The 16,567-nt window shown below is 45.1% G+C and overlaps 1 protein-coding gene across 1 annotated transcript in view; it reads left to right on the forward strand.

Moving 5' to 3' along the window:
* Positions 1-16,567, forward strand: part of LOC120994501 (carbonyl reductase [NADPH] 1-like) — a 36,268-nt gene that overhangs the window by 13,368 nt on the left and 6,333 nt on the right. The window lies entirely within an intron of this gene.

The following is a 16,567-nucleotide window of genomic DNA, read 5'->3' on the forward strand; positions in this document are numbered from 1 at the left end:
CCCACACTGCCCCCACATAGCAATTTGCCCCCACACTGCCCCCACATAGCAATTTGCCCCCACACTGCCCCCACATAGCAATTTGCCCCCACATAGTACTCCCTCTTATAATAATTTGCCCCCACACAGCAATTTGCCCCCACATAGTGTAGTCCCTCTCATAATAATTTGCCCCCACATAGTGTAGTCCCTCTCATAATAATTTGCCCCCACATAGTGTAGTCCCTCTCATAATAATTTGCCCCCACATAGTGTAGTCCCTCTCATAATAATTTGCCCCCACATAGTGTAGTCCCTCTCATAATAATTTGCCCCACACAGCAATTTGCCCCCACATAGTGTAGTCCCTCTCATAATAATTTGCCCCCACATAGTGTAGTCCCTCTCATAATAATTTGCCCCCCACATAGTGTAGTCCCTCTCATAATAATTTGCCCCCACATAGTGTAGTCCCTCTCATAATAATTTGCCCCCATTTGCCCCCCCCCCCCCCCAAAAGTAGGCACATGAAATAAAAAATGAACAAAAAATGAAAAGATAAATACTCACCTATGTCCAGGGCCAGGCGCTTGCTCGCAGAGGAAGGCGGGATGAGTCAGGCGCGTCACAGTGCTGCGTCCCGGCACAGGCGCGCGATGATGACGTCATCACGCACGCCTGCGCCGGGATTTCACTACCGCATAGGCCTCAGGCCTACAAGGCCTAAAGCCTATGTCGGTGATCGGCGAGGGGACAGGGAGCTATGCGCTCCCGTGCCCCGCCGCAGTATGTGGGCGTTCGGGTCAGCGTTGGGCCCCCCAGCGGTGCTGGGCCCGGGGCTGCCGACCCGAACGTCCCTATTGTAATCCGCCACTGTCTGCCGCTATGGTAGTTACTCCCCTGCCCCAGAATCTCAATGACCTGAGGACCGTCCTTTAAAGAAGAGTGGGATGCCATGCCTCAGCAGAAAATAAGTTGACTTGTGAACAGCAGGAGACGTCGTTGTCAAGCTGTAATTGATGCTCAAGGCCACATGACAAGTTACTGAGACAGTGACACTATTTGTGGGGGTATACCCAGCACTGGTGTTGGCTTTTGTTTCAATAAATTGTTTGAGATTAGGAAATCACCTTTACTGCTTCTACTTAAATGTCCTACTTTCATGATACAATATCACTATAGCGTGAACTGTTTACGTTTTCCATAAATTTCACCCGAAAGCCAAATATACCTAACTTTTTGTGAGAAGTGGCTATGTCACTGCAGTGTGAATATGTGCATAACCTAGTACAGTAGTTCACCTCTGTGACCAGCAGATGGCAGCAGCATCACACAGCTCTATAAGAATGAGGAAGACCTCAGCCCTGGCCTTGCAGGGAGGAGCAGTTTGCCATCACTGCCTCCTGTTATAACAAGCCCTGTCTGCCTCCTGCACTGTGCATTTCCTTCGCTCTTCTCGTGCACGTTGTTGCAGTCACTATTAGCATGGTTGTGACTAAATACTATACTACGTAAGGTCCTGGTTATTACCAGTGATAGTAAATAGCCGACTCAGTGTGAGCTGTCTATTTCCTATCACCGGGAAGGACCTTTTTGCCCCCTAGTGGTCAGGTCCTGAACTGAAATAGTATTTAGCCAGCTCACAGTGAGTTGGCTAAATACTATACTCCTTAACCCCTTCAAGACCAAGCTAGTTTCCACCCTAAGGACCAAGCCACATTTTGCAAATCTGACATGTTTCACTTTATGTGGTAATAACTCTGGAACGCTTTTACTTATATAAGCGATTCTGAGATTGTTTTCTCGTGACATATTGTACTTCATGTTAGTGGTAAATATGAGTCAATATGTTTCACCTTTATATATAAAAAATGCCAAAATTTACAAAAAATTTGGAAAAATTTGCAATTTTCTAAATTAGAATTTCTCTGGTTCTCTGACAGACAGTGGTAACTTACAAAATTGTTATTACTTTACTTTTCCCATATGTCTACTTCATGTTTGCATCATTTTGTAAATGTTATTTTATTTTTTTGGGATGTTAGAAGGCTAAGGGCTCTTTCACACTTGCGTTGTCCGGATCCGGCGTGTACTCCACTTGCCGGAATTACACTCCGGATCCGGAAAAACGCAAGTGTACTGAAAGCATTTGAAGACGGAACCGTCTTCCAAATGCGTTCAGTGTTACTATGGCAGCCAGGACGCTATTAAAGTCCTGGTTGCCATAGTAGGAGCGGGGAGCGGGGGAGCGGTATACTTACAGTCCGTGCGGCTCCCGGGGCGCTCCAGAATGACGTCAGAGCGCCCCATGCGCATGGATGACGTGATCCATGCGATCACATGATCCATGCACTTGGGGCGCCCTGACGTCACTCTGGAGCGCCCGGGGAGCCGCACAGACGGTAAGTATGCTGCTCCCCCGCTCCCCGCTACACTTTACCATGGCTGCCAAAAAACGTTCCGTTCCGGAACTGAAGACATCCTGATGCATCCTGAACGGATTTCTCTCCATTCAGAATGCATTAGGATAATCCTGATCAGGATTCTTCCGGCATAGAGCCCCGACGATGGAACTCTATGCCGGAAGACAAGAACGCAGGTGTGAAAGAGCCCTTAGAAGAGCTTCGAAACGGGCCCGGGGCATGGCAAGACAGTGAAGAGGGGTGTGATATAAAATATCTTTGTTCCAATACGAACGTATTGTTGTTTTTTTTATAATGCCCATGCTTAGGAGAAGTCCCCAAAACCTTTGCATTTCAGTCGTGTTAGTGGGGGTCTATTTGCGGGGCCTTGAGAGATAACTGTCTGGATGGGAGGCAATAAATTGCTCTGCATATATATTTGTTTGTTCCACCATCAAGTTAATTAGGTCATCAGTGAAGAATAATTGGAAAAAATTAATTTCACTGAAACCTGTTGTATCTACATTGATGCCTGGAGTGGCTGTAAATTCAGGCACCTGGGGCACATAGTTATCTGCGGGGATCCATGAAGAGTCACTTGTACGGGGCTGCGACTGCGCACTACCCCTAGGACGCCTACGAGGGGGATCATCATTAGATGAATCATCTGAGGAAGATGAAACTAAAAATGTCACTTCATCTCCGCTGTTGGAGTCAGTGTCCTCATAAAGTACGGCATATGCCTCTTCGGCAGTGAAAAGCCGTTTAGTCATTTTAAACTGTAAACTAACGTAGATTTTTTTTGTCTTTTTTTAATATATTTAAAAAAATAAAATAGAACAGCAGACTAAAATACTGTATATCCTTTAGGATAGGATAAAAACTCCCAGAGTCACTTGGAAATTATTGACAGGTGTCACAGGTAGCACAGATGGCTGGCGATGAGCCAGGGGTCTAGTATGGGGCACAGTTGTGCCAATATCCTTACTGGGGCAGAAAAGGGGTTAATGTATTATTTTACAGTGTTAGGTGGCACAAAGCCACATGGGGCATAAGAGACTTATATTTTACAGAATGGTGCCACTCAAGCACAGGACACGAGTATGTACACACAGGAGGATGGCACACCTATTGACGGTTATTTATTAATTTTTTATGTAACTTGGGAGTGTGTGACAGGTGACTTGACGGACAGACAGGCTAGTGTGACAGGTGTCTTGATGGACGGACAGACTGGACTGACAGGTGTCTTGATGGACGGACAGGCTAGTGTGACAGGTGTCTTTATTGAACGGACAAACTGGAGTCACAGGTGTCTTGATGGACGGACAGACTGGACTGACAGGTGTCTTGATGGACGGACAGGCTGGAGTGACAGGTGTCTTGAAGGGCAGACAGTTGTCTTAACGGACGGACAGTAGTGATAGGTGTCTGGATGAGGTGATGATGAGAGGACTGGACAGGACTAGTCTCACTGACTGGGGCAAATCAGGCACAGAAGAGTGGTAAATCGGTACTGAAGGGGTTAATTAGGGGTTAATTATGTACTAAGCAGGGGATGAGGCACAGAACTGACTACAGATGACAGGCTGTTGATGAGGCACAGAACTGATCTGTGTCACTGACTGGGGCACAGAAGCAGCTTTTCGGCACAAAAGGGGTTAATTCGATCTGGTAGGCATCTACAGCAGCTCTTCACACTCTCTCCTTCTCTGATCGCTTCCCTGACAGGAATTGGGGCGATCAGAGAAGGAGAAGCACATAGTCCCTCCCTAACCCCCCCTTTCCTGCCCCGATGCGCTGTGATTGGTCCCTCTGCAGTATTGGACCAATCACAGCGATCGCGGGCGGGTCAGAGCTCCGATGCAGTTCCCGCCGGAGTCTCTGGTTGCCTAGCAACCCCAGCACGCCGGCTTCACTGAACCTTCAGCGCTTCGCTCCCTGCGCTGACAGAGAAAGCCGATCACGTACATGCACGTGGGGATGCGGTGAGGCACCACATTCCCCCACGTACATGTACGTGATGTTGCGTGAAGGGGTTAAGGACCTGGTCCTTACCAGTGATAGGAAATAGACAGCTCACACTGAGTCGGCTATTTACTATCACTGGTAAGGACCAGGTTTGCCCCCTAGTGGTCAGGTCCTTAACTGAAATAGTATATAGCCAGTTCACAGTGAGTTGGCTAAATACTATACTTCGTAAGGATCTGGTTATTGAACTGTTAGGATTTAGTTGATTTTTAATGACTTCGTGAAATCCCCTTGTCTTTTATGACCTGGTCATTAACTATGTACAGTAACACATCTTCTACATGGATACAGTGTTATAGTATACAATGAAGTTATATAGGTGACTGTAGTAGAATAAGCCTCTTTTATGTTTATTTTTATATTTGAAAAATCTTTAAAATAACCAAAAAAACTGTCATGTGACTTTGGAGTACTTGTATCGGTAGAAATGTCCAGTCCTATGATATTCATGGTAAAGCTCTTTCCAGAAACATCTGCCCATGTGATCTCTGTTGGCTATTTCCTATCACTGTTAAGGACTAGATCCTTAAGTAGTATAGTATTTAGCCAACTCCCTGTGAACCGGCTATATACTACTCTGTGAGGACCTGGTCCTTGCCAGTGATAGTAAATAGCTGACTCAGTGTGAGCTAGCTATTTCCTATCACCGGTAAGGACCTTTTTGCCCCCTAGTGTTCAGGTCCTGAACTGAAATAGTATATAGCCGGTTCACAGTGAGTTGGCTAAATACTATACTCCGTAAGGACCTGGTCCTCACCAGTGATAGGAAATAGCCGACTGTACAGTCGTGGCCAAAAGTTTTGAGAATGGCACAAATATTAGTTTTCACAAAGCTTGCTGCTAAACTGCTTTTAGATCTCTGTTTCAGTTTTTTCTGTGATGTAGTGAAATATAATTACACGCACTTCATACGTTTCAAAGGCTTTTATCGACAATTACATGACATTTATGCAAAGAGTCAGTATTTGCAGTGTTGGCCCTTCTTTTTCAGGACCTCTGCAATTCGACTGGGCATGCTCTCAATCAACTTCTGGGCCAATTCCTGACTGATAGCAACCCATTCTTTCATAATCACTTCTTGGAGTTTTTCAGAATTAGTGGGTTTTTGTTTGTTCACCCGCCTCTTGAGGATTGACCACAAGTTCTCAATGGGATTAAGATCTGGGGAGTTTCCATGCCATGGACCCAAAATGTCAACGTTTTGGTCCCCGAGCCACTTAGTTATCACTTTTGCCTTATGGCACGGTGCTCCATCGTGCTGGAAAATGCATTGTTCTTCACCAAACTGTTGTTGGATTGTTGGAAGAAGTTGCTGTTGGAGGGTGTTTTGGTACCATTCTTTATTCATGGCTGTGTTTTTGGCCAAAATTGTGAGTGAGCCCACTCCCTTGGATGAGAAGCAACCCCACACATGAATGGTCTCAGGATGCTTTACTGTTGGCATGACACAGGACTGATGGTAGCGCTCACCTTTTCTTCTCCGGACAAGCCTTTTTCCAGATGCCCCAAACAATCGGAAAGAGGCTTCATCAGAGAATATGACTTTGCCCCAGTCCTCAGCAGTCCATTTACCATACTTTCTGCAGAAGATCAATCTGTCCCTGATGTTTTTTTGGAGAGAAGTGGCTTCTTTGCTGGCCTTCTTGACACCAGGCCATCTTCCAAAAGTCTTCGCCTTACTGTGCGTGCAGATGCGCTCACACCTGCCTGCTGCCATTCCTGAGCAAGCTCTGCACTGGTGGCACTTCCGATCCTGCAGCTGAATCCTCTTTAGGAGTCGATCCTGGCACTTGCTGGACTTTCTTGGACGCCCTGAAGCCTTCTAAACAAGAATTGAACCTCTTTCCTTGAAGTTCTTGATGATCCTATAAATTGTTGATTGAGGTGCAATCTTAGTAGCCACAATATCCTTGCCTGTGAAGCCATTTTTATTCAACGCAATGATGGCTGCACGCATTTCTTTGCAGGTCACCATGGTTAACAATGGAAGAACAATGATTTCAAGCATCACCCTCCTTTTAACATGTCAAGTCTGCCATTTTAACCCAATCAGCCTGACATAATGATCTCCAGCCTTGTGCTCGTCAACATTCTCACCTGAGTTAACAAGACGATTACTGAAATGATCTCAGCAGGTCCTTTAAAGGGTTTCTATCACTTCGTATCACATATTTAGGTGTCAGACACTAGCGATCCGCTAGTGTCTGCTCTAACAAACCATCCTAATATGATAGGTTTTGGGGCAGCCGTTTCGCTAAAATAACAACTTATATCTATATGCTAATGAGCCTCTAGGTGCTATGGGGGCGTCATTAGCACCTAGAGGCTCCGTCTACCTTCATAAACTGCCGCCGCCCAGCGCGTCCCTCCAGCCCGCCCATCTCCTGCTGAATGCGATCCTCTCCGTGCGCGTCTCTGTTCGGGGCATGCGCAGTGAATGTCTGACCGCTTCCCTGCACAGACATCTCCACTGCGCCTGTTCCTCGGAGCACTATGATGTCATCGGCGCAGGCGCAGTGGAGATGTCTGAGCAGGGAAGCGGTCAGACATTCACTGCGCATGCGCCGAACAGAGACGCGCACGGAGATGATCGCATTCAGCAGGAGATGGGCGGGCTGGAGGGACGCGCTGGGCGACGGCAGTTTATGAAGGTAGACGGAGCCTCTAGGTGCTAATGAAGCCCCCATAGCACCTAGAGGCTCATTAGCATATAGATATAAGTTGTTATTTTAGCGAAACGGCTGCCCCAAAACTTATCATATTAGGATGGTTTGTTAGAGCAGACACTAGCGGATCGCTAGTGTCTGACACCTAAATATGTGATACGAAGTGATAGAAACCCTTTAATGACAGCAATGAAATGCAGTGGAAAGGTTTTTTTTGGGATTAAGTAAATTTTCATGGCAAAGAAGGACTATGCAATTCATCTGATCACTCTTCATAACATTCTGGAGTATATGCAAATTGCTATTATAAAACCTTAAGCAACAACTTTTCCAATTTCCAATGTTTATGTAATTCTCAAAACTTTTGGCCACGACTGTAGAGGAGCTGTCTATTTCCCATAATTTGTAGGGACCTCTTCTGCTTCGTTGATCTGGTTATTGAACCTTGTTAGGATTTAGTTGTTTCTCAATGACTTGGCTAAATCCCCTTGTCTATTAGGACCTGGTCACTATGACCAGTAACACATCTACATGGATACAGTGTTATAGTATACAAAAAAGTTATATAGGTGACTATTGTAGAATAAGCCTCTTTTACGTTTATTTTTATTTCTGAAAAATCTTTACAATAAACAATAAAAAAAAACTATCATGTGACTTCTGAGCACTTGTATCTTCAGAAATGTCGTTCCTGTGATATTCATGGTAAAGAGCTTTGCAGAAACATCTGGTCATGTGGTCTCTGTACTTTCCTTGTATGGATTATACTTACCTGCTCAGTGGCACCCGCGTCGCTGCGGATTTCTGTATGGCCACTGCTGCATCTCCATGTCGTTCGGATCAAAACATCCAGTGACGGGGGAGCAGCCAATAGCAGGCCGCAACGGTGACCAGACCCAAGGGGGCTCGTTCCTGTCGCGGCCTGCTATTGCCTGCTCTCCCCGTTGCCAGATATTTTGATCCGAGTGACGGGAAGATGCAGCGGTGGCCATGCAGGGATCGGGAGCGACTTGGGTGCCCTGAGCACGTATAATCCATACAAGGGGCCCGGGCATTGGCGGAGATATTTTCGATATCAGATAACCCCTTTTAACATTATTTGTTTAAAAAACAAATTAGAAATTTCCTATATTCTCAAAAGGACCTTTTCCATCTATTTTGTACTAGGGAGGAATCATACTGCTGAGGTCCTTTTCAAGGATAGGATTTAGCCGACTCGCACTGAAGTGACTATTTCCCGTACCCAAAAGGACCTTTTCCCCTCTATTATGGAGTATGGAGGATTCATACTGCTGTGGTTCTTTTCAGGGATAGGATTTAGCCGACTCACACTGAAGTGACTATTTCCTGTACTCCAAACTGACCTTTTCCCTCCATCATGTACTAGGAAGGATTCATACTGCCGAGGTCCTTTTCAAGGATAGGATTTAGGCTCCATTCACACGTCCGCAAAATGGGTCCGCAATTTTGTGGAACGGGTGCGGACCCATTAATTTCCAATGGGGACGGAAAAGATGCGGACAGCACACTATGTGCTGTCCGCATCCACACTTCCGTTTCCGCCCAAAAAAATATTACATACCGGTAATTTCCTTTTCATGAATCCTCCATGATGGCATACCATGAGAGATGACCCGCCTCCAACCAGGTAGGGACAGGAAGTATAAATTTGACCCTCCTCCGGCTCCTCCTCAGTGTCTTTCTGAACCGACAGCCTAGAGAGTTTTTTCCTTCTTTTTTTCCACACCTATATATACCAAATATTAGGGGTTTTTTTGTTGTTTTTTTTTGGGGGGGGGGGGGGGGGGGGACCCATGCCATCATGAAGGATTCATGAAAAGGAAATTACCGGTAAGTAATATGGTTTTTGCCTTTCATCCTCCATGACGGCATACCATGAGATATAACAGATGAATCCTTTACGGAGGGACTATAGCCTGCAAAACTTTCCTTCCAAAGGAAAGCTCTTGCTTTGCCTTAGTATCCACTCTGTAATGTCTGGTAAATGTGTGAGGACTTGACCATGTTGCAGCTCTACAAATTTGTTCTATGGAGGCATTTGCTTTTTCCGCCTAGGATGTAGAGACTGGTCTTGTAGAATGGGCTTTTAGATTTCCTGGTGGGGTCTCACCCAGGGTATTGTAGGACTCAGATATAGGCATTTTTATCCATCTGGACAAGGAATTTGTTGTGGCTTTATGACCCTTATAGGTCCCTAGGTACAAATAGGTAGTCTGATCTCCTAAAGGGTTTTGTGGCTTCTAGATAAGCCGGGATGGCTCTCCGTACATCCAGTTTGTGGAATTTAACTTCCCCTTCCGATTTTGGATTAGAACAGAAAGAGGGAACCGTAATTTCCTCCTGTCTGTGGAAATTAGTAACAAGGAAGGTAGGAAGGAATTGTCTAATCTAAACGCTACTTTGTCAGGGAATACCGTAAAGAAAGGGTCCACAATTTTCAGGGCCTGAATTTCACTTACCCTACGCGCTGAGGTAATTGCCACTAGGAATAACGTTTTCAGTGTAATATATTTTAACGAGACTTCTGAAAGAGGCTCAAAGGGGCCTAAAGTTAACACAGACAAGACTAGATTAAGATCCCAAGGGGGAACCGCGGGTCTTAGAAAGGGTCTTACTCTATCTGCTCCTCTCAGATATCGGATGACCCAAGGATGGTCTGCAATCTTTTTATCAAACACGGAACATAAAGCTGATATGTGGACCCTTAAAGTATTTGGGCGCAACCCTTCCTGAAATCCAGATTGTAAAAATCCCAATATAGTTTGAATAGAGAACTCCTGGGATGAATATTTGGACCGGTAACACCAGCCGCAGAATCTTTTCCAGACCCTGGAATAAATCCTGGAGGTAATCTCCTTCCTGCTGGCTGCCATGGTGTTAATTATGGAATCTGATAAGCCTTAAGCTCTAAAAGTTAGCCTCTCAGATTACAGGCAGCCAGATGTAATTTTTCCACTTTGGGGTGGTGAACTGGACCCTGGGAGAATAGATCTTGCTTCCAGGGAAGCATCCATGGGTTCTGTACTGACAGAGGTTTTTGGGCCATAATGGCGCTATCAATATCACATGGGCTCTGTCCTGACGTATCTTTTTTAGTACCCTGGGTATCAGAGGAAAGGGAGGAAAAGCATATGCCAGATGAAAGTCCCATTTTTGGGACAGGGCATCCACCCCTATGTTCCTGCCGAAGGGGTTTAGGGAAAATAATTTTTAGAGTTTTGTGTTCACTGCGGAGGCAAACACATCCACCTGCGGGATCCCCCATAAGGAGGTTATCTGTAGGTAAACCTGTTCCTCTCTCCACTGTCGACTTCAGTGATACTCTGCTTAAAAAGTCTGCTTTTGTGTTTAAAGACCCTTTTAAATGTATCGCTGACAGGGATTTTAGATGAACCTCTGCCCAGGAGAATATTTTTTCCGCTATTTTGCTTAGCCCCGCACTTCTTGTTCTTCCTTGATAGTTTAGATAGGCTACTACCGTCGTGTTGTCCGATCTTATTTGTATGTCCTTCCCCACTATATATTGGGATAGTACTTTTAGAGCTTTCCAAACCGCAGAGAATTCCCTCTGGTTTGAAGAGAGATCCATCTGATCCCTGGACATCTGGTCTTGACAGGAGTGATGAGAGCAATAAGCTCCCCATCCCCATAGACTTGCATCGGTTGAAACAATCTGTAGATGACCGGGAGACCAGGCAACTCCTTCCCTCAGGGGATCTGGATCTATCCACCACTGTAGGGAATGGTTTACCCAAGAGGGAATTTGAACTATCTGATATATAGATTCCTGATTTCTGTCCCAACATCCCAATAACCACTGCTGGAGGATCCGAGTGTGGAATTGGGCCCATTTGACTGCGGGAATACATGATGTTAGTGTGCCCAACAGTCTCATAGCTTCTCTGATCGTACAAACTGACTGATTTTGGAAGTTTGAGACCTTTCCTATTACTCCTGTCACCTTTTCGGTTGGAAGAAAGGTTTTTTTGATGGGTGGAATCCAGACGAACCCCTAGTAAAATTAAACTCTGTTAAGGGCAGGGGTTGATTTCTCCCAGTTTATCACCCCACCTGTTTGATACAGAGTCTGGCAAGTCTGAAATAGATTCTTCTCTAGATATTCTCTCGAATCTCCCACAATTAGAAGATTAGGGGATTATTAAGACGTTTCGTCTCAAGTGAGCCACTACATCTATCATTACCTTTGTGAACACCCTTGGAGCTGAGGTGATCCCAAAGGGGAGGACTTGGAACTGAAAATTATGTAACTTTGTTCCCAGAAAGACTGCAATACGAAAACATTTTTTAGCTCTTTCCCATACCGGAATATGGTAATATGCATCCTTCAAGTCTATTGATGTTAAAAAGTCCCCTTCTTTTAACAGGTTTATGGTGGTGTTTATGGATTCCATCTTGAACTTTTCGTATTTTATAAATCTGTTCAGACTCTTTAGGTTTATTATCAACCGAAAAGTTCCATTCGTTTTTTTTTACCAAAAACATGGTTGAATAGTAACCCGACTTTTGTTGATGAGGAGGGACTGGGATAGCCTTCTGAGCCAGAAGATTTAAGATACCTTTCTCCAGATTTTCCTGGAGAAGAGACGATTTTTGTATGGGTGTCACTTTGAACACATTTACAGGAGGGGGAAGACGAAAGGAAATATCGAGTCCTTTTGATATGATATTTAGAACCCAAGGGTTCATGGTGATATTTTCCCATTCTTTTACAAAGAATCTTAGCCTTCCCCCTACCTGAAGCCTGGCGTCATTGTTTGGACATTTCAGAATTCTTGGGGGTTGAATAAGAACCCTCTGCCTCTTCCAGTTTTCTGACTTTTCCCTCTGGACCACTGTCCCTCTCTGTCTGATCTTTTGGACTGAAAGAAACTTCCTTTTTTAGTATTAAGAAAAGGGAAACTTCCTTTTGTTCAACTCACGTGGGAAGGATTTTTTGGAATCTGCCGCCTTCTCTAAAATAGTCTCCAAGTCCTGTCCAAACATTAGGTTACCATGAAAGGGCAGATTACATAGTTTAATTTTGGAACTAATGTCCCCCGTCCAAGATTTCAACCATAGAGCCCTTCTGGCCACTACTGTTAACCCAGTGGTTCTTGCCGCCATCCTAACTGACTCTGCCGTAGAATCAGACAAGAAATCTACCGCATTTAGTAAGAGGGGAAAAGAGTCTTTCAACGTATCATAGACGTCCCTTCTCTAAGAAGATATTCTAATTGTTGTAACCACTTTTTAAGGGACCGAGACACAGAGGTGGCGGCTAGATTGGGTTTGAAAATACCCGTGGCAGCTTCCCAAGTCTTCTTTAGGCGTGAATCTACCTTTTTATCCACGGAGACCCAATGTCCTCAAAGGGAAGGGCATTAGAACCTTTAACCAACTTGGAAAGTGACATCTATTTTAGGGCATGAAGTTAAAGGGTTTCTATCATCACAAAATTCATTATGTAGCTGGCTGACATTAGCGATGTGCTAATGTCAGCAGTACATAACTGTGTAACTTTTATCTGCCTACATGCCGCCGTTCGCCCAGAAAACTAACTTTAAAAAAATGCAAATGAGCCTCTAGGTGCTATTGGGGCGTTGCTGCAGCACCTAGAGACTTCGTCTCCTCACCGTTCGGCACACCCATTTTGCTTTGATGGACATCTCTGCTCTTTGAAAGTAAAATCCCATGCCTGCGCCGTCCCGTTTAGTATTCAGCGCAGTGAGTGAAGGACGCTCGCCTGCTGCCGGCTTCCTCACTGCGCCTGGGTCGAATACGTCACAGAGCTCCCAGGAAGTGAAGACAGCCGGCAGCAGGTAAGCATCCTTTACTCACTGCGCCTGCGCCGACTACTAAATGAGACGGCGCAGGATTTTACTTTCAAAGCGCAGAGCATGCATATTTTTATGGACTGGGAAGACTCGTTTTTTCTTATGTTCGAGTCCACTAAACATTTCGTCCTGGACGGACCTGTGGACTTTCTCGTCTGAGAGGTCCACGGTCGCCCTAATGGCTTTAATCAATTCTCTCAATTAAAATCTGTATCAGATCCAGAGGAATAAACAGAGTCAAAACTTCCTTGGTCTGCATCCTGCTCTGAATCTGAGGAGCTAGAATACATAATTTTTTGTTCCCTACGTTTAGATGTAGACGGACCCAGGACGGACATAGGCTGTTTGGATAAAGCTGAGCGCATCTCCTCTCTAATTACGTCCCTTAATTCCCCCCTGATAGATGGAACCAAATCTTTGGCCATATTTGTAGTACATTTTTTGCAGAGTTTTTTTAGTACATGTTTCTGGTAATTTTACCAAACACACTACACATTTCCAAATTTTAGGGGTGGATTTTGTTTTCTGCACACCATCCTTATCACTCTGCACGCATACAGGAGAGGGTTGACAGAAACACAAGAGTTTAGCATATGTACAAGATATACAGCATCCCCCAAGTGAAAGTAACCCACAGCAGCAGGACCCATGGCGGACTCCATCTGGCCTGATCCTAATTCCGACATACTGTCAGACCTCTGCCATGTCTGTCCCCCTTTTTATTTCTCCTTACCTGCAGACCTCAGATCAGAGGGCGACTTTCGCCTTTATCTCCGCGCCAAATTAAGCTCCGCCCCCTACGTTAGTCACACAACCAGAAGTACCGCTGGAACGCATGCGACTTCCTGTGACATCATAGTCATGCACCCGTATAGGGGAATTAAGGAGTGACTGTGGACTAGGAGAGATCGTGCAAACAGTTAGGAACATTGTTAGAGTAGGTGAGCATCAGAATTGTCCTTTCTGTGACACATGATTGAAGCATTGTACAATGCAGGGAGTCTCCCTTCTAGCAGTAGATGCTGCTCCCTAGTAGCAAAGGTCACCAAGGCTGATTAATGTGTGTGTCTGTTACATCATACATAGGCCCTGATTTATCAGAACTTCACTCCAGAATTCTGGCATCAAAAAGTGCAAAATATGGCTTTTGCAACTTTTTTTTGCCATTAATGGCGCCAAATTTTGCATTTTCACACAACTCATGCCAGTTTTGTAATATGGATGGAAAAGTGGGTGTGGACGTGTGGTTAGCTATATTAATGATTATTACTCCAGATTTATCATTGAGACTTTTTTAAAAAGTCGCAATCTCACTCCAGGAGGGAAATAGGAAAACTGGAGGAGCTTCTCTAGAAGAAGTGTTGGGTGTAAGAACAAGCCACATTTATCAGACAACCTGTGACATGTGATGAATGTGGAATAAAGTTCTCCAACACAAACTCAAGCAAAACTGACTTCAAATATTCTCTTTATGATAAATTCCCCCAGAGTGTGCCATCGGAGACACATGCACGGCTACAGATTCCCAAAGTATTTAGTTATTTAAAAAAAATAACATTTATTTAACCACAAATTATGGTTATCCCTATAAAAAAATGCAGGATTAAAAATAGTAAACTAAACAGCATTGTAGGGCACGTCACAATCTTTCAAACAGGACCTTTTTTTATCTGGTGAGATGCTCCCATATTGAGACATATGTGCCGCCCGTTCCATGCACTGGGGACCGCAATAACCAATGTAATCTTGCCCATGTCAGCGATTTGTAATCTTCTACAGAGGAGTGGCAATATTCTAACACTTCTGGTCCCCCATGTACCCCCAGACTACTCCCACACTGTTACCAGCACCGACTGGTCCCCCATGTACCCCCAGACTACACCCACACTGTTACCAGCACCCCACTGGTCCCCCATGTACCCCCAGACTACACCAACACTGTTACCAGCACCCCACTGGTCCCCCATGTACCCCCAGACTACACCCACACTGTTACCAGCACCCCACTGGTCCCCCATGTACCCCCAGACTACACCCACACTGTTACCAGCACCCCACTGGTCCCCCATGTACCCCCAGACTACTCCCACACTGTTACCAGCACCCCACTGGTCCCCCATGTACCCCCAGACTACACCCACACTGTTACCAGCACCCCACTGGTCCCCCATGTACCCCCAGACTACACCCACACTGTTACCAGCACCCCACTGGTCCCCCATGTACCCCCAGACTACAGTTGTGGCCAAAAGTTTTGAGAATTACATAAATATTGGAAATTGGAAAAGTTGCTGCTTAAGTTTTTATAATAGCAATTTGCATATACTCCAGAATGTTATGAAGAGTGATCAGATGAATTGCATAGTCCATCTTTGCCATGAAAATTAACTTAATCCCCATAAAACCTTTCCACTTCATTTTATTGCTGTCATTAAAGGCCCTTCTGAGATCATTTCAGTAATCGTCTTGTTAACTCAGGTGAGAATGTTGACGAGCACAAGGCTGGAGATCATTATGTCAGGCTGATTGGGTTAAAATGGCAGACTTGACATGTTAAAAGAAGGGTGAAATCATTGTTCTTCCATTGTTAACCATGGTGACCTGCAAAGAAACACGTGCAGCCATCATTGCGTTGCATAATAATGGCTTCACAGGCAAGGATATTGTGGCTACTAAGATTGCACCTCAATCAACAATTTATAGGATCATCAAGAACTTCAAGGAAAGAGGTTCAATTCTTGTTTAGAAGGCTTCAGGGCGTCCAAGAAAGTCCAGCAAGCGCCAGGATCGTCTCCTAAAGAGGATTCAGCTGCAGGATCGGAGTGCCACCAGTGCAGAGCTTGCTCAGGAATGGCAGCAGGCAGGTGTGAGCGCATCTGCACGTACAGTGAGGCGAAGACTTTTGGAAGATGGCCTGGTGTCAAGAAGGGCAGCAAAGAAGCCACTTCTCTCCAAAAAAAACATCAGGGACAGATTGATCTTCTGCAGAAAGTATGGTGAATGGACTGCTGAGGACTGGGGCAAAGTCATATTCTCCGATGAAGCCTCTTTCCGATTGTTTGGGGCATCTGGAAAAAGGCTTGTCCGGAGAAGAAAAGGTGAGCGCTACCATCAGTCCTGTGTCATGCCAACAGTAAAGCATCCTGAGACCATTCATGTGTGGGGTTGCTTCTCATCCAAGGGAGTGGGCTCACTCACAATTTTGCCCAAAAACACAGCCATGAATAAAGAATGGTACCAAAACACCCTCCAACAGCAACTTCTTCCAACAATCCAACAACAGTTTGGTGAAGAACAATGCATTTTCCAGCACGATGGAGCACCGTGCCATAAGGCAAAAGTGATAACTAAGTGGCTCGGGGACCAAAACGTTGACATTTTGGGTCCATGGCCTGGAAACTCCCCAGATCTTAATCCCATTGAGAACTTGTGGTCAATCCTCAAGAGGCGGGTGGACAAACAAAAACCCACTAATTCTGACAAACTCCAAGAAGTGATTATGAAAGAATGGGTTGCTATCAGTCAGGAATTGGCTCAGAAGTTGATTGAGGGCATGCCCAGTCGAATTGCAGAGGTCCTGAAAAAGAAGGGCCAACACTGCAAATACTGACTCTTTGCATGAATGTCATGTAAT

This window comes from Bufo bufo, chromosome 3 (genome assembly GCF_905171765.1).
Source record: "Bufo bufo chromosome 3, aBufBuf1.1, whole genome shotgun sequence".
In the NCBI taxonomy this organism is placed as follows: Eukaryota; Metazoa; Chordata; class Amphibia; order Anura; family Bufonidae; genus Bufo; species Bufo bufo.